This window comes from Phyllobates terribilis, unplaced genomic scaffold (assembly GCF_046119375.1).
Source record: "Phyllobates terribilis strain yellow unplaced genomic scaffold, ASM4611937v1 Scaffold_11__3_contigs__length_659146591, whole genome shotgun sequence".
NCBI classification, from domain to species: Eukaryota; Metazoa; Chordata; class Amphibia; order Anura; family Dendrobatidae; genus Phyllobates; species Phyllobates terribilis.
In genome coordinates, this window is record NW_027362771.1 from 568,254,700 (window position 1) to 568,271,724 (window position 17,025).

General features: G+C 45.6%; 44 non-coding genes across 44 annotated transcripts; all 44 read right to left on the reverse strand.

Annotated features, from left to right (window-relative positions):
• Nucleotides 1-213: 213 nt before the first annotated feature.
• TRNAH-GUG (transfer RNA histidin (anticodon GUG)) lies at nucleotides 214-285 on the reverse strand. The gene has a single exon. It is a non-coding gene; the product is annotated as a tRNA-His (tRNA).
• Nucleotides 286-293: 8 nt separating this feature from the next.
• TRNAR-ACG (transfer RNA arginine (anticodon ACG)) lies at nucleotides 294-366 on the reverse strand. The gene has a single exon. It is a non-coding gene; the product is annotated as a tRNA-Arg (tRNA).
• A 539-nt stretch (nucleotides 367-905) lies between these two features.
• On the reverse strand, nucleotides 906-977 carry TRNAH-GUG (transfer RNA histidin (anticodon GUG)). The gene has a single exon. It is a non-coding gene; the product is annotated as a tRNA-His (tRNA).
• Nucleotides 978-985: 8 nt separating this feature from the next.
• TRNAR-ACG (transfer RNA arginine (anticodon ACG)) lies at nucleotides 986-1,058 on the reverse strand. Its single transcript has one exon. It is a non-coding gene; the product is annotated as a tRNA-Arg (tRNA).
• Nucleotides 1,059-1,597: 539 nt separating this feature from the next.
• Nucleotides 1,598-1,669, reverse strand: TRNAH-GUG (transfer RNA histidin (anticodon GUG)). Its single transcript has one exon. It is a non-coding gene; the product is annotated as a tRNA-His (tRNA).
• Nucleotides 1,670-1,677: 8 nt separating this feature from the next.
• On the reverse strand, nucleotides 1,678-1,750 carry TRNAR-ACG (transfer RNA arginine (anticodon ACG)). Its single transcript has one exon. It is a non-coding gene; the product is annotated as a tRNA-Arg (tRNA).
• A 539-nt stretch (nucleotides 1,751-2,289) lies between these two features.
• On the reverse strand, nucleotides 2,290-2,361 carry TRNAH-GUG (transfer RNA histidin (anticodon GUG)). The gene has a single exon. It is a non-coding gene; the product is annotated as a tRNA-His (tRNA).
• Nucleotides 2,362-2,369: 8 nt separating this feature from the next.
• Nucleotides 2,370-2,442, reverse strand: TRNAR-ACG (transfer RNA arginine (anticodon ACG)). Its single transcript has one exon. It is a non-coding gene; the product is annotated as a tRNA-Arg (tRNA).
• Nucleotides 2,443-2,981: 539 nt separating this feature from the next.
• TRNAH-GUG (transfer RNA histidin (anticodon GUG)) lies at nucleotides 2,982-3,053 on the reverse strand. Its single transcript has one exon. It is a non-coding gene; the product is annotated as a tRNA-His (tRNA).
• An 8-nt stretch (nucleotides 3,054-3,061) lies between these two features.
• Nucleotides 3,062-3,134, reverse strand: TRNAR-ACG (transfer RNA arginine (anticodon ACG)). The gene has a single exon. It is a non-coding gene; the product is annotated as a tRNA-Arg (tRNA).
• Nucleotides 3,135-3,753: 619 nt separating this feature from the next.
• Nucleotides 3,754-3,826, reverse strand: TRNAR-ACG (transfer RNA arginine (anticodon ACG)). The gene has a single exon. It is a non-coding gene; the product is annotated as a tRNA-Arg (tRNA).
• Nucleotides 3,827-4,365: 539 nt separating this feature from the next.
• TRNAH-GUG (transfer RNA histidin (anticodon GUG)) lies at nucleotides 4,366-4,437 on the reverse strand. Its single transcript has one exon. It is a non-coding gene; the product is annotated as a tRNA-His (tRNA).
• An 8-nt stretch (nucleotides 4,438-4,445) lies between these two features.
• On the reverse strand, nucleotides 4,446-4,518 carry TRNAR-ACG (transfer RNA arginine (anticodon ACG)). The gene has a single exon. It is a non-coding gene; the product is annotated as a tRNA-Arg (tRNA).
• Nucleotides 4,519-5,126: 608 nt separating this feature from the next.
• TRNAC-ACA (transfer RNA cysteine (anticodon ACA)) lies at nucleotides 5,127-5,199 on the reverse strand. The gene has a single exon. It is a non-coding gene; the product is annotated as a tRNA-Cys (tRNA).
• A 539-nt stretch (nucleotides 5,200-5,738) lies between these two features.
• Nucleotides 5,739-5,810, reverse strand: TRNAH-GUG (transfer RNA histidin (anticodon GUG)). Its single transcript has one exon. It is a non-coding gene; the product is annotated as a tRNA-His (tRNA).
• An 8-nt stretch (nucleotides 5,811-5,818) lies between these two features.
• On the reverse strand, nucleotides 5,819-5,891 carry TRNAR-ACG (transfer RNA arginine (anticodon ACG)). The gene has a single exon. It is a non-coding gene; the product is annotated as a tRNA-Arg (tRNA).
• Nucleotides 5,892-6,430: 539 nt separating this feature from the next.
• TRNAH-GUG (transfer RNA histidin (anticodon GUG)) lies at nucleotides 6,431-6,502 on the reverse strand. Its single transcript has one exon. It is a non-coding gene; the product is annotated as a tRNA-His (tRNA).
• Nucleotides 6,503-6,510: 8 nt separating this feature from the next.
• Nucleotides 6,511-6,583, reverse strand: TRNAR-ACG (transfer RNA arginine (anticodon ACG)). Its single transcript has one exon. It is a non-coding gene; the product is annotated as a tRNA-Arg (tRNA).
• Nucleotides 6,584-7,122: 539 nt separating this feature from the next.
• On the reverse strand, nucleotides 7,123-7,194 carry TRNAH-GUG (transfer RNA histidin (anticodon GUG)). Its single transcript has one exon. It is a non-coding gene; the product is annotated as a tRNA-His (tRNA).
• Nucleotides 7,195-7,202: 8 nt separating this feature from the next.
• TRNAR-ACG (transfer RNA arginine (anticodon ACG)) lies at nucleotides 7,203-7,275 on the reverse strand. Its single transcript has one exon. It is a non-coding gene; the product is annotated as a tRNA-Arg (tRNA).
• A 539-nt stretch (nucleotides 7,276-7,814) lies between these two features.
• TRNAH-GUG (transfer RNA histidin (anticodon GUG)) lies at nucleotides 7,815-7,886 on the reverse strand. Its single transcript has one exon. It is a non-coding gene; the product is annotated as a tRNA-His (tRNA).
• Nucleotides 7,887-7,894: 8 nt separating this feature from the next.
• Nucleotides 7,895-7,967, reverse strand: TRNAR-ACG (transfer RNA arginine (anticodon ACG)). Its single transcript has one exon. It is a non-coding gene; the product is annotated as a tRNA-Arg (tRNA).
• Nucleotides 7,968-8,499: 532 nt separating this feature from the next.
• TRNAH-GUG (transfer RNA histidin (anticodon GUG)) lies at nucleotides 8,500-8,571 on the reverse strand. Its single transcript has one exon. It is a non-coding gene; the product is annotated as a tRNA-His (tRNA).
• Nucleotides 8,572-8,579: 8 nt separating this feature from the next.
• On the reverse strand, nucleotides 8,580-8,652 carry TRNAR-ACG (transfer RNA arginine (anticodon ACG)). The gene has a single exon. It is a non-coding gene; the product is annotated as a tRNA-Arg (tRNA).
• Nucleotides 8,653-9,271: 619 nt separating this feature from the next.
• On the reverse strand, nucleotides 9,272-9,344 carry TRNAR-ACG (transfer RNA arginine (anticodon ACG)). The gene has a single exon. It is a non-coding gene; the product is annotated as a tRNA-Arg (tRNA).
• Nucleotides 9,345-9,883: 539 nt separating this feature from the next.
• On the reverse strand, nucleotides 9,884-9,955 carry TRNAH-GUG (transfer RNA histidin (anticodon GUG)). The gene has a single exon. It is a non-coding gene; the product is annotated as a tRNA-His (tRNA).
• An 8-nt stretch (nucleotides 9,956-9,963) lies between these two features.
• On the reverse strand, nucleotides 9,964-10,036 carry TRNAR-ACG (transfer RNA arginine (anticodon ACG)). The gene has a single exon. It is a non-coding gene; the product is annotated as a tRNA-Arg (tRNA).
• Nucleotides 10,037-10,655: 619 nt separating this feature from the next.
• On the reverse strand, nucleotides 10,656-10,728 carry TRNAR-ACG (transfer RNA arginine (anticodon ACG)). Its single transcript has one exon. It is a non-coding gene; the product is annotated as a tRNA-Arg (tRNA).
• Nucleotides 10,729-11,267: 539 nt separating this feature from the next.
• TRNAH-GUG (transfer RNA histidin (anticodon GUG)) lies at nucleotides 11,268-11,339 on the reverse strand. The gene has a single exon. It is a non-coding gene; the product is annotated as a tRNA-His (tRNA).
• Nucleotides 11,340-11,347: 8 nt separating this feature from the next.
• Nucleotides 11,348-11,420, reverse strand: TRNAR-ACG (transfer RNA arginine (anticodon ACG)). The gene has a single exon. It is a non-coding gene; the product is annotated as a tRNA-Arg (tRNA).
• Nucleotides 11,421-12,039: 619 nt separating this feature from the next.
• TRNAR-ACG (transfer RNA arginine (anticodon ACG)) lies at nucleotides 12,040-12,112 on the reverse strand. The gene has a single exon. It is a non-coding gene; the product is annotated as a tRNA-Arg (tRNA).
• A 539-nt stretch (nucleotides 12,113-12,651) lies between these two features.
• On the reverse strand, nucleotides 12,652-12,723 carry TRNAH-GUG (transfer RNA histidin (anticodon GUG)). Its single transcript has one exon. It is a non-coding gene; the product is annotated as a tRNA-His (tRNA).
• An 8-nt stretch (nucleotides 12,724-12,731) lies between these two features.
• On the reverse strand, nucleotides 12,732-12,804 carry TRNAR-ACG (transfer RNA arginine (anticodon ACG)). Its single transcript has one exon. It is a non-coding gene; the product is annotated as a tRNA-Arg (tRNA).
• A 539-nt stretch (nucleotides 12,805-13,343) lies between these two features.
• On the reverse strand, nucleotides 13,344-13,415 carry TRNAH-GUG (transfer RNA histidin (anticodon GUG)). The gene has a single exon. It is a non-coding gene; the product is annotated as a tRNA-His (tRNA).
• An 8-nt stretch (nucleotides 13,416-13,423) lies between these two features.
• On the reverse strand, nucleotides 13,424-13,496 carry TRNAR-ACG (transfer RNA arginine (anticodon ACG)). Its single transcript has one exon. It is a non-coding gene; the product is annotated as a tRNA-Arg (tRNA).
• Nucleotides 13,497-14,035: 539 nt separating this feature from the next.
• TRNAH-GUG (transfer RNA histidin (anticodon GUG)) lies at nucleotides 14,036-14,107 on the reverse strand. The gene has a single exon. It is a non-coding gene; the product is annotated as a tRNA-His (tRNA).
• Nucleotides 14,108-14,115: 8 nt separating this feature from the next.
• TRNAR-ACG (transfer RNA arginine (anticodon ACG)) lies at nucleotides 14,116-14,188 on the reverse strand. Its single transcript has one exon. It is a non-coding gene; the product is annotated as a tRNA-Arg (tRNA).
• Nucleotides 14,189-14,727: 539 nt separating this feature from the next.
• TRNAH-GUG (transfer RNA histidin (anticodon GUG)) lies at nucleotides 14,728-14,799 on the reverse strand. Its single transcript has one exon. It is a non-coding gene; the product is annotated as a tRNA-His (tRNA).
• Nucleotides 14,800-14,807: 8 nt separating this feature from the next.
• TRNAR-ACG (transfer RNA arginine (anticodon ACG)) lies at nucleotides 14,808-14,880 on the reverse strand. The gene has a single exon. It is a non-coding gene; the product is annotated as a tRNA-Arg (tRNA).
• Nucleotides 14,881-15,499: 619 nt separating this feature from the next.
• Nucleotides 15,500-15,572, reverse strand: TRNAR-ACG (transfer RNA arginine (anticodon ACG)). Its single transcript has one exon. It is a non-coding gene; the product is annotated as a tRNA-Arg (tRNA).
• A 539-nt stretch (nucleotides 15,573-16,111) lies between these two features.
• TRNAH-GUG (transfer RNA histidin (anticodon GUG)) lies at nucleotides 16,112-16,183 on the reverse strand. Its single transcript has one exon. It is a non-coding gene; the product is annotated as a tRNA-His (tRNA).
• Nucleotides 16,184-16,191: 8 nt separating this feature from the next.
• TRNAR-ACG (transfer RNA arginine (anticodon ACG)) lies at nucleotides 16,192-16,264 on the reverse strand. The gene has a single exon. It is a non-coding gene; the product is annotated as a tRNA-Arg (tRNA).
• A 539-nt stretch (nucleotides 16,265-16,803) lies between these two features.
• Nucleotides 16,804-16,875, reverse strand: TRNAH-GUG (transfer RNA histidin (anticodon GUG)). Its single transcript has one exon. It is a non-coding gene; the product is annotated as a tRNA-His (tRNA).
• Nucleotides 16,876-16,883: 8 nt separating this feature from the next.
• Nucleotides 16,884-16,956, reverse strand: TRNAR-ACG (transfer RNA arginine (anticodon ACG)). Its single transcript has one exon. It is a non-coding gene; the product is annotated as a tRNA-Arg (tRNA).
• Between the last annotated feature and the right edge of the window lie 69 nt (nucleotides 16,957-17,025).

The following is a 17,025-nucleotide window of genomic DNA, read 5'->3' on the forward strand; positions in this document are numbered from 1 at the left end:
TTTCTGTCTAAATATACTGGTCATTTGTGAGGTATCTATTTGTCTCCAATTTTATGAGGAGGCAAAATGACTACTTGGCAGAAATCCACCAAGTAGAAGAAGAGAATGCAAAGAGAAGAAGAATTCATGCAGGAGATGAAGTGTGTTGTCTATTTACTGATTGCAAAAGATCCAAAAGCAGCTCATTTAAAGCTTTGCGCAGAATGCATAAGATGCCGTGACCCGGATTCGAACCGGGGTTGCTGCGGCCACAACGCAGAGTACTAACCACTATACGATCACGGCAACATTCTCGAGCCAGGTAGGAGTCGAACCTACAATCTTCTGATCCGTAGTCAGACGCGTTATCCATTGCGCCACTGGCCCTGTTGAAGAAGCTTTCTTACTCCTGCACCATATTGCTAAAGCAAAGGAAAACCTGCAACAGGGTGCCATTGCCATAAGTGCTTACTTGGCAGATAAGAGTCGATGGGAAGAAAAAAATCATGCAGGAGAGGAAGTTTGTTGTTTATTAGTGATGATCGAGCACTAGAAAGCTCAAGTGCTTGGTACTCGATGAGAGAGAAAGAGAGAGAGAGAGAAAGTCTCGAGCGCCACCCGTTACTCGATCGAGTAACTAGCGTACCCGAGTACCCCGATGCTTGATGCTCAATCGACAAGTGCCGAGCACGCTCGCTCATTACTAGTGTTTATTTCTGTCTAAATATACTGGTCATTTGTGAGGTATCTATTTGTCTCCAATTTTATGAGGAGGCAAAATGACTACTTGGCAGAAATCCACCAAGTAGAAGAAGAGAATGCAAAGAGAAGAAGAATTCATGCAGGAGATGAAGTGTGTTGTCTATTTACTGATTGCAAAAGATCCAAAAGCAGCTCATTTAAAGCTTTGCGCAGAATGCATAAGATGCCGTGACCCGGATTCGAACCGGGGTTGCTGCGGCCACAACGCAGAGTACTAACCACTATACGATCACGGCAACATTCTCGAGCCAGGTAGGAGTCGAACCTACAATCTTCTGATCCGTAGTCAGACGCGTTATCCATTGCGCCACTGGCCCTGTTGAAGAAGCTTGCTTACTCCTGCACCATATTGCTAAAGCAAAGGAAAACCTGCAACAGGGTGCCATTGCCATAAGTGCTTACTTGGCAGATAAGAGTCGATGGGAAGAAAAAAATCATGCAGGAGAGGAAGTTTGTTGTTTATTAGTGATGATCGAGCACTAGAAAGCTCGAGTGCTTGGTACTCGATGAGAGAGAAAGAGAGAGAGAGAGAAAGTCTCGAGCGCCACCCGTTACTCGATCGAGTAACTAGCGTACCCGAGTACCCCGATGCTCGATGCTCAATCGACAAGTGCCGAGCACGCTCGCTCATTACTAGTGTTTATTTCTGTCTAAATATACTGGTCATTTGTGAGGTATCTATTTGTCTCCAATTTTATGAGGAGGCAAAATGACTACTTGGCAGAAATCCACCAAGTAGAAGAAGAGAATGCAAAGAGAAGAAGAATTCATGCAGGAGATGAAGTGTGTTGTCTATTTACTGATTGCAAAAGATCCAAAAGCAGCTCATTTAAAGCTTTGCGCAGAATGCATAAGATGCCGTGACCCGGATTTGAACCGGGGTTGCTGCGGCCACAACGCAGAGTACTAACCACTATACGATCACGGCAACATTCTCGAGCCAGGTAGGAGTCGAACCTACAATCTTCTGATCCGTAGTCAGACGCGTTATCCATTGCGCCACTGGCCCTGTTGAAGAAGCTTGCTTACTCCTGCACCATATTGCTAAAGCAAAGGAAAACCTGCAACAGGGTGCCATTGCCATAAGTGCTTACTTGGCAGATAAGAGTCGATGGGAAGAAAAAAATCATGCAGGAGAGGAAGTTTGTTGTTTATTAGTGATGATCGAGCACTAGAAAGCTCGAGTGCTTGGTACTCGATGAGAGAGAAAGAGAGAGAGAGAGAAAGTCTCGAGCGCCACCCGTTACTCGATCGAGTAACTAGCGTACCCGAGTACCCCGATGCTCGATGCTCAATCGACAAGTGCCGAGCACGCTCGCTCATTACTAGTGTTTATTTCTGTCTAAATATACTGGTCATTTGTGAGGTATCTATTTGTCTCCAATTTTATGAGGAGGCAAAATGACTACTTGGCAGAAATCCACCAAGTAGAAGAAGAGAATGCAAAGAGAAGAAGAATTCATGCAGGAGATGAAGTGTGTTGTCTATTTACTGATTGCAAAAGATCCAAAAGCAGCTCATTTAAAGCTTTGCGCAGAATGCATAAGATGCCGTGACCCGGATTCGAACCGGGGTTGCTGCGGCCACAACGCAGAGTACTAACCACTATACGATCACGGCAACATTCTCGAGCCAGGTAGGAGTCGAACCTACAATCTTCTGATCCGTAGTCAGACGCGTTATCCATTGCACCACAGGCCCTGTTGAAGAAGCTTGCTTACTCCTGCACCATATTGCTAAAGCAAAGGAAAACCTGCAACAGGGTGCCATTGCCATAAGTGCTTACTTGGCAGATAAGAGTCGATGGGAAGAAAAAAATCATGCAGGAGAGGAAGTTTGTTGTTTATTAGTGATGATCGAGCACTAGAAAGCTCGAGTGCTTGGTACTCGATGAGAGAGAAAGAGAGAGAGAGAGAAAGTCTCGAGCGCCACCCGTTACTCGATCGAGTAACTAGCGTACCCGAGTACCCCGATGCTCGATGCTCAATCGACAAGTGCCGAGCACGCTCGCTCATTACTAGTGTTTATTTCTGTCTAAATATACTGGTCATTTGTGAGGTATCTATTTGTCTCCAATTTTATGAGGAGGCAAAATGACTACTTGGCAGAAATCCACCAAGTAGAAGAAGAGAATGCAAAGAGAAGAAGAATTCATGCAGGAGATGAAGTGTGTTGTCTATTTACTGATTGCAAAAGATCCAAAAGCAGCTCATTTAAAGCTTTGCGCAGAATGCATAAGATGCCGTGACCCGGATTCGAACCGGGGTTGCTGCGGCCACAACGCAGAGTACTAACCACTATACGATCACGGCAACATTCTCGAGCCAGGTAGGAGTCGAACCTACAATCTTCTGATCCGTAGTCAGACGTGTTATCCATTGCGCCACTGGCCCTGTTGAAGAAGCTTGCTTACTCCTGCACCATATTGCTAAAGCAAAGGAAAACCTGCAACAGGGTGCCATTGCCATAAGTGCTTACTTGGCAGATAAGAGTCGATGGGAAGAAAAAAATCATGCAGGAGAGGAAGTTTGTTGTTTATTAGTGATGATCGAGCACTAGAAAGCTCGAGTGCTTGGTACTCGATGAGAGAGAAAGAGAGAGAGAGAGAAAGTCTCGAGCGCCACCCGTTACTCGATCGAGTAACTAGCGTACCCGAGTACCCCGATGCTCGATGCTCAATCGACAAGTGCCGAGCACGCTCGCTCATTACTAGTGTTTATTTCTGTCTAAATATACTGGTCATTTGTGAGGTATCTATTTGTCTCCAATTTTATGAGGAGGCAAAATGACTACTTGGCAGAAATCCACCAAGTAGAAGAAGAGAATGCAAAGAGAAGAAGAATTCATGCAGGAGATGAAGTGTGTTGTCTATTTACTGATTGCAAAAGATCCAAAAGCAGCTCATTTAAAGCTTTGCGCAGAATGCATAAGATGCCGTGATCCGGATTTGAACCGGGGTTGCTGCGGCCACAACGCAGAGTACTAACCACTATACGATCACGGCAACATTCTCGAGCCAGGTAGGAGTCGAACCTACAATCTTCTGATCCGTAGTCAGACGCGTTATCCATTGCGCCACTGGCCCTGTTGAAGAAGCTTGCTTACTCCTGCACCATATTGCTAAAGCAAAGGAAAACCTGCAACAGGGTGCCATTGCCATAAGTGCTTACTTGGCAGATAAGAGTCGATGGGAAGAAAAAAATCATGCAGGAGAGGAAGTTTGTTGTTTATTAGTGATGATCGAGCACTAGAAAGCTCGAGTGCTTGGTACTCGATGAGAGAGAAAGAGAGAGAGAGAGAAAGTCTCGAGCGCCACCCGTTACTCGATCGAGTAACTAGCGTACCCGAGTACCCCGATGCTCGATGCTCAATCGACAAGTGCCGAGCACGCTCGCTCATTACTAGTGTTTATTTCTGTCTAAATATACTGGTCATTTGTGAGGTATCTATTTGTCTCCAATTTTATGAGGAGGCAAAATGACTACTTGGCAGAAATCCACCAAGTAGAAGAAGAGAATGCAAAGAGAAGAAGAATTCATGCAGGAGATGAAGTGTGTTGTCTATTTACTGATTGCAAAAGATCCAAAAGCAGCTCATTTAAAGCTTTGCGCAGAATGCATAAGATGCCGTGACCCGGATTCGAACCGGGGTTGCTGCGGCCACAACGCAGAGTACTAACCACTATACGATCACGGCAACATTCTCGAGCCAGGTAGGAGTCGAACCTACAATCTTCTGATCCGTAGTCAGACGCGTTATCCATTGCGCCACTGGCCCTGTTGAAGAAGCTTGCTTACTCCTGCACCATATTGCTAAAGCAAAGGAAAACCTGCAACAGGGTGCCATTGCCATAAGTGCTTACTTGGCAGATAAGAGTCGATGGGAAGAAAAAAATCATGCAGGAGAGGAAGTTTGTTGTTTATTAGTGATGATCGAGCACTAGAAAGCTCGAGTGCTTGGTACTCGATGAGAGAGAAAGAGAGAGAGAAAGTCTCGAGCGCCACCCGTTACTCGATCGAGTAACTAGCGTACCCGAGTACCCCGATGCTCAATCGACAAGTGCCGAGCACGCTCGCTCATTACTAGTGTTTATTTCTGTCTAAATATACTGGTCATTTGTGAGGTATCTATTTGTCTCCAATTTTATGAGGAGGCAAAATGACTACTTGGCAGAAATCCACCAAGTAGAAGAAGAGAATGCAAAGAGAAGAAGAATTCATGCAGGAGATGAAGTGTGTTGTCTATTTACTGATTGCAAAAGATCCAAAAGCAGCTCATTTAAAGCTTTGCGCAGAATGCATAAGATGCCGTGACCCTGATTCGAACCGGGGTTGCTGCGGCCACAACGCAGAGTACTAACCACTATACGATCACGGAAACATTCTCGAGCCAGGTAGGAGTCGAACCTACAATCTTCTGATCTGTAGTCAGACGCGTTATCCATTGCGCCACTGGCCCTGTTGAAGAAGCTTGCTTACTCCTGCACCATATTGCTAAAGCAAAGGAAAACCTGCAACAGGGTGCCATTGCCATAAGTGCTTACTTGGCAGATAAGAGTCGATGGGAAGAAAAAAATCATGCAGGAGAGGAAGTTTGTTGTTTATTAGTGATGATCGAGCACTAGAAAGCTCGAGTGCTTGGTACTCGATGAGAGAGAAAGAGAGAGAGAGAGAAAGTCTCGAGCGCCACCCGTTACTCGATCGAGTAACTAGCGTACCCGAGTACCCCGATGCTCGATGCTCAATCGACAAGTGCCGAGCACGCTCGCTCATTACTAGTGTTTATTTCTGTCTAAATATACTGGTCATTTGTGAGGTATCTATTTGTCTCCAATTTTATGAGGAGGCAAAATGACTACTTGGCAGAAATCCACCAAGTAGAAGAAGAGAATGCAAAGAGAAGAAGAATTCATGCAGGAGATGAAGTGTGTTGTCTATTTACTGATTGCAAAAGATCCAAAAGCAGCTCATTTAAAGCTTTGCGCAGAATGCATAAGATGCCGTGACCCGGATTCGAACCGGGGTTGCTGCAGCCACAACACAGAGTACTAACCACTATACGATCACGGCAACATTCTCGAGCCAGGTAGGAGTCGAACCTACAATCTTCTGATCCGTAGTCAGACGCGTTATCCATTGCGCCACTGGCCCTGTTGAAGAAGCTTGCTTACTCCTGCACCATATTGCTAAAGCAAAGGAAAACCTGCAACAGGGTGCCATTGCCATAAGTGCTTACTTGGCAGATAAGAGTCGATGGGAAGAAAAAAATCATGCAGGAGAGGAAGTTTGTTGTTTATTAGTGATGATCGAGCACTAGAAAGCTCGAGTGCTTGGTACTCGATGAGAGAGAAAGAGAGAGAGAGAGAAAGTCTCGAGCGCCACCCGTTACTCGATCGAGTAACTAGCGTACCCGAGTACCCCGATGCTCGATGCTCAATCGACAAGTGCCGAGCACGCTCGCTCATTACTAGTGTTTATTTCTGTCTAAATATACTGGTCATTTGTGAGGTATCTATTTGTCTCCAATTTTATGAGGAGGCAAAATGACTACTTGGCAGAAATCCACCAAGTAGAAGAAGAGAATGCAAAGAGAAGAAGAATTCATGCAGGAGATGAAGTGTGTTGTCTATTTACTGATTGCAAAAGATCCAAAAGCAGCTCATTTAAAGCTTTGCGCAGAATGCATAAGATGCCGTGACCCGGATTCGAACCGGGGTTGCTGCGGCCACAACGCAGAGTACTAACCACTATACGATCACGGCAACATTCTCGAGCCAGGTAGGAGTCGAACCTACAATCTTCTGATCCGTAGTCAGACGCGTTACCCATTGCGCCACTGGCCCTGTTGAAGAAGCTTGCTTACTCCTGCACCATATTGCTAAAGCAAAGGAAAACCTGCAACAGGGTGCCATTGCCATAAGTGCTTACTTGGCAGATAAGAGTCGATGGGAAGAAAAAAATCATGCAGGAGAGGAAGTTTGTTGTTTATTAGTGATGATCGAGCACTAGAAAGCTTGAGTGCTTGGTACTCGATGAGAGAGAAAGAGAGAGAGAGAGAAAGTCTCGAGCGCCACCCGTTACTCGATCGAGTAACTAGCGTACCCGAGTACCCCGATGCTCGATGCTCAATCGACAAGTGCCGAGCACGCTCGCTCATTACTAGTGTTTATTTCTGTCTAAATATACTGGTCATTTGTGAGGTATCTATTTGTCTCCAATTTTATGAGGAGGCAAAATGACTACTTGGCAGAAATCCACCAAGTAGAAGAAGAGAATGCAAAGAGAAGAAGAATTCATGCAGGAGATGAAGTGTGTTGTCTATTTACTGATTGCAAAAGATCCAAAAGCAGCTCATTTAAAGCTTTGCGCAGAATGCATAAGATGCCGTGACCCGGATTCGAACCGGGGTTGCTGCGGCCACAACGCAGAGTACTAACCACTATACGATCACGGCAACATTCTCGAGCCAGGTAGGAGTCGAACCTACAATCTTCTGATCCGTAGTCAGACGCGTTATCCATTGCGCCACTGGCCCTGTTGAAGAAGCTTGCTTACTCCTGCACCATATTGCTAAAGCAAAGGAAAACCTGCAACAGGGTGCCATTGCCATAAGTGCTTACTTGGCAGATAAGAGTCGATGGGAAGAAAAAAATCATGCAGGAGAGGAAGTTTGTTGTTTATTAGTGATGATCGAGCACTAGAAAGCTCGAGTGCTTGGTACTCGATGAGAGAGAAAGAGAGAGAGAGAGAAAGTCTCGAGCGCCACCCGTTACTCGATCGAGTAACTAGCGTACCCGAGTACCCCGATGCTCGATGCTCAATCGACAAGTGCCGAGCACGCTCGCTCATTACTAGTGTTTATTTCTGTCTAAATATACTGGTCATTTGTGAGGTATCTATTTGTCTCCAATTTTATGAGGAGGCAAAATGACTACTTGGCAGAAATCCACCAAGTAGAAGAAGAGAATGCAAAGAGAAGAAGAATTCATGCAGGAGATGAAGTGTGTTGTCTATTTACTGATTGCAAAAGATCCAAAAGCAGCTCATTTAAAGCTTTGCGCAGAATGCATAAGATGCCGTGACCCGGATTCGAACCGGGGTTGCTGCGGCCACAACGCAGAGTACTAACCACTATACGATCACGGCAACATTCTCGAGCCAGGTAGGAGTCGAACCTACAATCTTCTGATCCGTAGTCAGACGCGTTATCCATTGCGCCACTGGCCCTGTTGAAGAAGCTTGCTTACTCCTGCACCATATTGCTAAAGCAAAGGAAAACCTGCAACAGGGTGCCATTGCCATAAGTGCTTACTTGGCAGATAAGAGTCGATGGGAAGAAAAAAATCATGCAGGAGAGGAAGTTTGTTGTTTATTAGTGATGATCGAGCACTAGAAAGCTCGAGTGCTTGGTACTCGATGAGAGAGAAAGAGAGAGAGAGAGAAAGTCTCGAGCGCCACCCGTTACTCGATCGAGTAACTAGCGTACCCGAGTACCCCGATGCTCAATCGACAAGTGCCGAGCACGCTCGCTCATTACTAGTGTTTATTTCTGTCTAAATATACTGGTCATTTGTGAGGTATCTATTTGTCTCCAATTTTATGAGGAGGCAAAATGACTACTTGGCAGAAATCCACCAAGTAGAAGAAGAGAATGCAAAGAGAAGAAGAATTCATGCAGGAGATGAAGTGTGTTGTCTATTTACTGATTGCAAAAGATCCAAAAGCAGCTCATTTAAAGCTTTGCGCAGAATGCATAAGATGCCGTGACCCGGATTTGAACCGGGGTTGCTGCGGCCACAACGCAGAGTACTAACCACTATACGATCACGGCAACATTCTCGAGCCAGGTAGGAGTCAAACCTACAATCTTCTGATCCGTAGTCAGACGCGTTATCCATTGCGCCACAGGCCCTGTTGAAGAAGCTTGCTTACTCCTGCACCATATTGCTAAAGCAAAGGAAAACCTGCAACAGGGTGCCATTGCCATAAGTGCTTACTTGGCAGATAAGAGTCGATGGGAAGAAAAAAATCATGCAGGAGAGGAAGTTTGTTGTTTATTAGTGATGATCGAGCACTAGAAAGCTCGAGTGCTTGGTACTCGATGAGAGAGAAAGAGAGAGAGAGAGAAAGTCTCGAGCGCCACCCGTTACTCGATCGAGTAACTAGCGTACCCGAGTACCCCGATGCTCGATGCTCAATCGACAAGTGCCGAGCACGCTCGCTCATTACTAGTGTTTATTTCTGTCTAAATATACTGGTCATTTGTGAGGTATCTATTTGTCTCCAATTTTATGAGGAGGCAAAATGACTACTTGGCAGAAATCCACCAAGTAGAAGAAGAGAATGCAAAGAGAAGAAGAATTCATGCAGGAGATGAAGTGTGTTGTCTATTTACTGATTGCAAAAGATCCAAAAGCAGCTCATTTAAAGCTTTGCGCAGAATGCATAAGATGCCGTGACCCGGATTCGAACCGGGGTTGCTACGGCCACAAAGCAGAGTACTAACCACTATACGATCACGGCAACATTCTCGAGCCAGGTAGGAGTCGAACCTACAATCTTCTGATCCGTAGTCAGACGCGTTATCCATTGCGCCACTGGCCCTGTTGAAGAAGCTTGCTTACTCCTGCACCATATTGCTAAAGCAAAGGAAAACCTGCAACAGGGTGCCATTGCCATAAGTGCTTACTTGGCAGATAAGAGTCGATGGGAAGAAAAAAATCATGCAGGAGAGGAAGTTTGTTGTTTATTAGTGATGATCGAGCACTAGAAAGCTCGAGTGCTTGGTACTTGATGAGAGAGAAAGAGAGAGAGAGAGAAAGTCTCGAGCGCCACCCGTTACTCGATCGAGTAACTAGCATACCCGAGTACCCCGATGCTCGATGCTCAATCGACAAGTGCCGAGCACGCTCGCTCATTACTAGTGTTTATTTCTGTCTAAATATACTGGTCATTTGTGAGGTATCTATTTGTCTCCAATTTTATGAGGAGGCAAAATGACTACTTGGCAGAAATCCACCAAGTAGAAGAAGAGAATGCAAAGAGAAGAAGAATTCATGCAGGAGATGAAGTGTGTTGTCTATTTACTGATTGCAAAAGATCCAAAAGCAGCTCATTTAAAGCTTTGCGCAGAATGCATAAGATGCCGTGACCCGGATTCGAACCGGGGTTGCTGCGGCCACAACGCAGAGTACTAACCACTATACGATCACGGCAACATTCTCGAGCCAGGTAGGAGTCGAACCTACAATCTTCTGATCCGTAGTCAGACGTGTTATCCATTGCGCCACTGGCCCTGTTGAAGAAGCTTGCTTACTCCTGCACCATATTGCTAAAGCAAAGGAAAACCTGCAACAGGGTGCCATTGCCATAAGTGCTTACTTGGCAGATAAGAGTCGATGGGAAGAAAAAAATCATGCAGGAGAGGAAGTTTGTTGTTTATTAGTGATGATTGAGCACTAGAAAGCTCGAGTGCTTGGTACTTGATGAGAGAGAAAGAGAGAGAGAGAGAAAGTCTCGAGCGCCACCCGTTACTCGATCGAGTAACTAGCGTACCCGAGTACCCCGATGCTCGATGCTCAATCGACAAGTGCCGAGCACGCTCGCTCATTACTAGTGTTTATTTCTGTCTAAATATACTGGTCATTTGTGAGGTATCTATTTGTCTCCAATTTTATGAGGAGGCAAAATGACTACTTGGCAGAAATCCACCAAGTAGAAGAAGAGAATGCAAAGAGAAGAAGAATTCATGCAGGAGATGAAGTGTGTTGTCTATTTACTGATTGCAAAAGATCCAAAAGCAGCTCATTTAAAGCTTTGCGCAGAATGCATAAGATGCTGTGACCCGGATTCGAACCGGGGTTGCTGCGGCCACAACGCAGAGTACTAACCACTATACGATCACGGCAACATTCTCGAGCCAGGTAGGAGTCGAACCTACAATCTTCTGATCCGTAGTCAGACGCGTTATCCATTGCGCCACTGGCCCTGTTGAAGAAGCTTGCTTACTCCTGCACCATATTGCTAAAGCAAAGGAAAACCTGCAACAGGGTGCCATTGCCATAAGTGCTTACTTGGCAGATAAGAGTCGATGGGAAGAAAAAAATCATGCAGGAGAGGAAGTTTGTTGTTTATTAGTGATGATCGAGCACTAGAAAGCTCGAGTGCTTGGTACTCGATGAGAGAGAAAGAGAGAGAGAGAGAAAGTCTCGAGCGCCACCCGTTACTCGATCGAGTAACTAGCGTACCCGAGTACCCCGATGCTCGATGCTCAATCGACAAGTGCCGAGCACGCTCGCTCATTACTAGTGTTTATTTCTGTCTAAATATACTGGTCATTTGTGAGGTATCTATTTGTCTCCAATTTTATGAGGAGGCAAAATGACTACTTGGCAGAAATCCACCAAGTAGAAGAAGAGAATGCAAAGAGAAGAAGAATTCATGCAGGAGATGAAGTGTGTTGTCTATTTACTGATTGCAAAAGATCCAAAAGCAGCTCATTTAAAGCTTTGCGCAGAATGCATAAGATGCCGTGACCCGGATTCGAACCGGGGTTGCTGCGGCCACAACGCAGAGTACTAACCACTATACGATCACGGCAACATTCTCGAGCCAGGTAGGAGTCGAACCTACAATCTTCTGATCCGTAGTCAGACGCGTTATCCATTGCGCCACTGGCCCTGTTGAAGAAGCTTGCTTACTCCTGCACCATATTGCTAAAGCAAAGGAAAACCTGCAACAGGGTGCCATTGCCATAAGTGCTTACTTGGCAGATAAGAGTCGATGGGAAGAAAAAAATCATGCAGGAGAGGAAGTTTGTTGTTTATTAGTGATGATTGAGCACTAGAAAGCTCGAGTGCTTGGTACTTGATGAGAGAGAAAGAGAGAGAGAGAGAAAGTCTCGAGCGCCACCCGTTACTCGATCGAGTAACTAGCGTACCCGAGTACCCCGATGCTCGATGCTCAATCGACAAGTGCCGAGCATGCTCGCTCATTACTAGTGTTTATTTCTGTCTAAATATACTGGTCATTTGTGAGGTATCTATTTGTCTCCAATTTTATGAGGAGGCAAAATGACTACTTGGCAGAAATCCACCAAGTAGAAGAAGAGAATGCAAAGAGAAGAAGAATTCATGCAGGAGATGAAGTGTGTTGTCTATTTACTGATTGCAAAAGATCCAAAAGCAGCTCATTTAAAGCTTTGCGCAGAATGCATAAGATGCTGTGACCCGGATTCGAACCGGGGTTGCTGCGGCCACAATGCAGAGTACTAACCACTATACGATCACGGCAACATTCTCGAGCCAGGTAGGAGTCGAACCTACAATCTTCTGATCCGTAGTCAGACGCGTTATCCATTGCGCCACTGGCCCTGTTGAAGAAGCTTGCTTACTCCTGCACCATATTGCTAAAGCAAAGGAAAACCTGCAACAGGGTGCCATTGCCATAAGTGCTTACTTGGCAGATAAGAGTCGATGGGAAGAAAAAAATCATGCAGGAGAGGAAGTTTGTTGTTTATTAGTGATGATCGAGCACTAGAAAGCTCGAGTGCTTGGTACTCGATGAGAGAGAAAGAGAGAGAGAGAGAAAGTCTCGAGCGCCACCCGTTACTCGATCGAGTAACTAGCGTACCCGAGTACCCCGATGCTCGATGCTCAATCGACAAGTGCCGAGCACGCTCGCTCATTACTAGTGTTTATTTCTGTCTAAATATACTGGTCATTTGTGAGGTATCTATTTGTCTCCAATTTTATGAGGAGGCAAAATGACTACTTGGCAGAAATCCACCAAGTAGAAGAAGAGAATGCAAAGAGAAGAAGAATTCATGCAGGAGATGAAGTGTGTTGTCTATTTACTGATTGCAAAAGATCCAAAAGCAGCTCATTTAAAGCTTTGCGCAGAATGCATAAGATGCCGTGACCCGGATTCGAACCGGGGTTGCTGCGGCCACAACGCAGAGTACTAACCACTATACGATCACGGCAACATTCTCGAACCAGGTAGGAGTCGAACCTACAATCTTCTGATCCGTAGTCAAACGCGTTATCCATTGCGCCACTGGCCCTGTTGAAGAAGCTTGCTTACTCCTGCACCATATTGCTAAAGCAAAGGAAAACCTGCAACAGGGTGCCATTGCCATAAGTGCTTACTTGGCAGATAAGAGTCGATGGGAAGAAAAAAATCATGCAGGAGAGGAAGTTTGTTGTTTATTAGTGATGATCGAGCACTAGAAAGCTCGAGTGCTTGGTACTCGATGAGAGAGAAAGAGAGAGAGAGAGAAAGTCTCGAGCGCCACCCGTTACTCGATCGAGTAACTAGCGTACCCGAGTACCCCGATGCTCGATGCTCAATCGACAAGTGCCGAGCACGCTCGCTCATTACTAGTGTTTATTTCTGTCTAAATATACTGGTCATTTGTGAGGTATCTATTTGTCTCCAATTTTATGAGGAGGCAAAATGACTACTTGGCAGAAATCCACCAAGTAGAAGAAGAGAATGCAAAGAGAAGAAGAATTCATGCAGGAGATGAAGTGTGTTGTCTATTTACTGATTGCAAAAGATCCAAAAGCAGCTCATTTAAAGCTTTGCGCAGAATGCATAAGATGCCGTGACCCGGATTCGAACCGGGGTTGCTGCGGCCACAACGCAGAGTACTAACCACTATACGATCACGGCAACATTCTCGAGCCAGGTAGGAGTCGAACCTACAATCTTCTGATCCGTAGTCAGACGCGTAATCCATTGCGCCACTGGCCCTGTTGAAGAAGCTTGCTTACTCCTGCACCATATTGCTAAAGCAAAGGAAAACCTGCAACAGGGTGCCATTGCCATAAGTGCTTACTTGGCAGATAAGAGTCGATGGGAAGAAAAAAATCATGCAGGAGAGGAAGTTTGTTGTTTATTAGTGATGATCGAGCACTAGAAAGCTCGAGTGCTTGGTACTCGATGAGAGAGAAAGAGAGAGAGAGAGAAAGTCTCGAGCGCCACCCGTTACTCGATCGAGTAACTAGCGTACCCGAGTACCCCGATGCTCGATGCTCAATCGACAAGTGCCGAGCACGCTCGCTCATTACTAGTGTTTATTTCTGTCTAAATATACTGGTCATTTGTGAGGTATCTATTTGTCTCCAATTTTATGAGGAGGCAAAATGACTACTTGGCAGAAATCCACCAAGTAGAAGAAGAGAATGCAAAGAGAAGAAGAATTCATGCAGGAGATGAAGTGTGTTGTCTATTTACTGATTGCAAAAGATCCAAAAGCAGCTCATTTAAAGCTTTGCGCAGAATGCATAAGATGCCGTGACCCGGATTCGAACCGGGGTTGCTGCGGCCACAACGCAGAGTACTAACCACTATACGATCACGGCAACATTCTCGAGCCAGGTAGGAGTCGAACCTACAATCTTCTGATCCGTAGTCAGACGCGTTATCCATTGCGCCACTGGCCCTGTTGAAGAAGCTTGCTTACTCCTGCACCATATTGCTAAAGCAAAGGAAAACCTGCAACAGGGTGCCATTGCCATAAGTGCTTACTTGGCAGATAAGAGTCGATGGGAAGAAAAAAATCATGCAGGAGAGGAAGTTTGTTGTTTATTAGTGATGATCGAGCACTAGAAAGCTCGAGTGCTTGGTACTCGATGAGAGAGAAAGAGAGAGAGAGAGAAAGTCTCGAGCGCCACCCGTTACTCGATCGAGTAACTAGCGTACCCGAGTACCCCGATGCTCGATGCTCAATCGACAAGTGCCGAGCACGCTCGCTCATTACTAGTGTTTATTTCTGTCTAAATATACTGGTCATTTGTGAGGTATCTATTTGTCTCCAATTTTATGAGGAGGCAAAATGACTACTTGGCAGAAATCCACCAAGTAGAAGAAGAGAATGCAAAGAGAAGAAGAATTCATGCAGGAGATGAAGTGTGTTGTCTATTTACTGATTGCAAAAGATCCAAAAGCAGCTCATTTAAAGCTTTGCGCAGAATGCATAAGATGCCGTGACCCGGATTCGAACCGGGGTTGCTGCGGCCACAACGCAGAGTACTAACCACTATACGATCACGGCAACATTCTCGAGCCAGGTAGGAGTCGAACCTACAATCTTCTGATCCGTAGTCAGACGCGTTATCCATTGCGCCACTGGCCCTGTTGAAGAAGCTTGCTTACTCCTGCACCATATTGCTAAAGCAAAGGAAAACCTGCAACAGGGTGCCATTGCCATAAGTGCTTACTTGGCAGATAAGAGTCGATGGGAAGAAAAAAATCATGCAGGAGAGGAAGTTTGTTGTTTATTAGTGATGATCGAGCACTAGAAAGCTCGAGTGCTTGGTACTCGATGAGAGAGAAAGAGAGAGAGAGAGAAAGTCTCGAGCGCCACCCGTTACTCGATCGAGTAACTAGCGTACCCGAGTACCCCGATGCTCGATGCTCAATCGACAAGTGCCGAGCACGCTCGCTCATTACTAGTGTTTATTTCTGTCTAAATATACTGGTCATTTGTGAGGTATCTATTTGTCTCCAATTTTATGAGGAGGCAAAATGACTACTTGGCAGAAATCCACCAAGTAGAAGAAGAGAATGCAAAGAGAAGAAGAATTCATGCAGGAGATGAAGTGTGTTGTCTATTTACTGATTGCAAAAGATCCAAAAGCAGCTCATTTAAAGCTTTGCGCAGAATGCATAAGATGCTGTGACCCGGATTCGAACCGGGGTTGCTGCGGCCACAACGCAGAGTACTAACCACTATACGATCACGGCAACATTCTCGAGCCAGGTAGGAGTCGAACCTACAATCTTCTGATCCGTAGTCAGACACGTTATCCATTGCGCCACTGGCCCTGTTGAAGAAGCTTGCTTACTCCTGCACCATATTGCTAAAGCAAAGGAAAACCTGCAACAGGGTGCCATTGCCATAAGTGCTTACTTGGCAGATAAGAGTCGATGGGAAGAAAAAAATCATGCAGGAGAGGAAGTTTGTTGTTTATTAGTGATGATCGAGCACTAGAAAGCTCGAGTGCTTGGTACTCGATGAGAGAGAAAGAGAGAGAGAGAGAAAGTCTCGAGCGCCACCTGTTACTCGATTGAGTAACTAGCGTACCCGAGTACCCCGATGCTCGATGCTCAATCGACAAGTGCCGAGCACGCTCGCTCATTACTAGTGTTTATTTCTGTCTAAATATACTGGTCATTTGTGAGGTATCTATTTGTCTCCAATTTTATGAGGAGGCAAAATGACTACTTGGCAGAAATCCACCAAGTAGAAGAAGAGAATGCAAAGAGAAGAAGAATTCATGCAGGAGATGAAGTGTGTTGTCTATTTACTGATTGCAAAAGATCCAAAAGCAGCTCATTTAAAGCTTTGCACAGAATGCATAAGATGCCGTGACCCGGATTCGAACCGGGGTTGCTGCGGCCACAACACAGAGTACTAACCACTATACGATCACGGCAACATTCTCGAGCCAGGTAGGAGTCGAACCTACAATCTTCTGATCCGTAGTCAGACGCGTTATCCATTGCGCCACTGGCCCTGTTGAAGAAGCTTGCTTACTCCTGCACCATATTGCTAAAGCAAAGGAAAACCTGCAACAGGGTGCCATTGCCATAAGTGCTTACTTGGCAGATAAGAGTCGATGGGAAGAAAAAAATCATGCAGGAGAGGAAGTTTGTTGTTTATTAGTGATGATCGAGCACTAGAAAGCTCGAGTGCTTGGTACTCGATGAGAGAGAAAGAGAGAGAGAGAGAAAGTCTCGAGCGCCACCCGTTACTCGATCGAGTAACTAGCGTACCCGAGTACCCCGATGCTCGATGCTCAATCGACAAGTGCCGAGCACGCTCGCTCATTACTAGTGTTTATTTCTGTCTAAATATACTGGTCATTTGTGAGGTATCTATTTGTCTCCAATTTTATGAGGAGGCAAAATGACTACTTGGCAGAAATCCACCAAGTAGAAGAAGAGAATGCAAAGAGAAGAAGAATTCATGCAGGAGATGAAGTGTGTTGTCTATTTACTGATTGCAAAAGATCCAAAAGCAGCTCATTTAAAGCTTTGCGCAGAATGCATAAGATGCCGTGACCCGGATTCGAACCGGGGTTGCTGCGGCCACAACGCAGAGTACTAACCACTATACGATCACGGCAACATTCTCGAGCCAGGTAGGAGTCGAACCTACAATCTTCTGATCCGTAGTCAGACGCGTTACCCATTGCGCCACTGGCCCTGTTGAAGAAGCTTGCTTACTCCTGCACCATATTGCTAAAGCAAAGGAAAACCTGCAACAGGGTGCCAT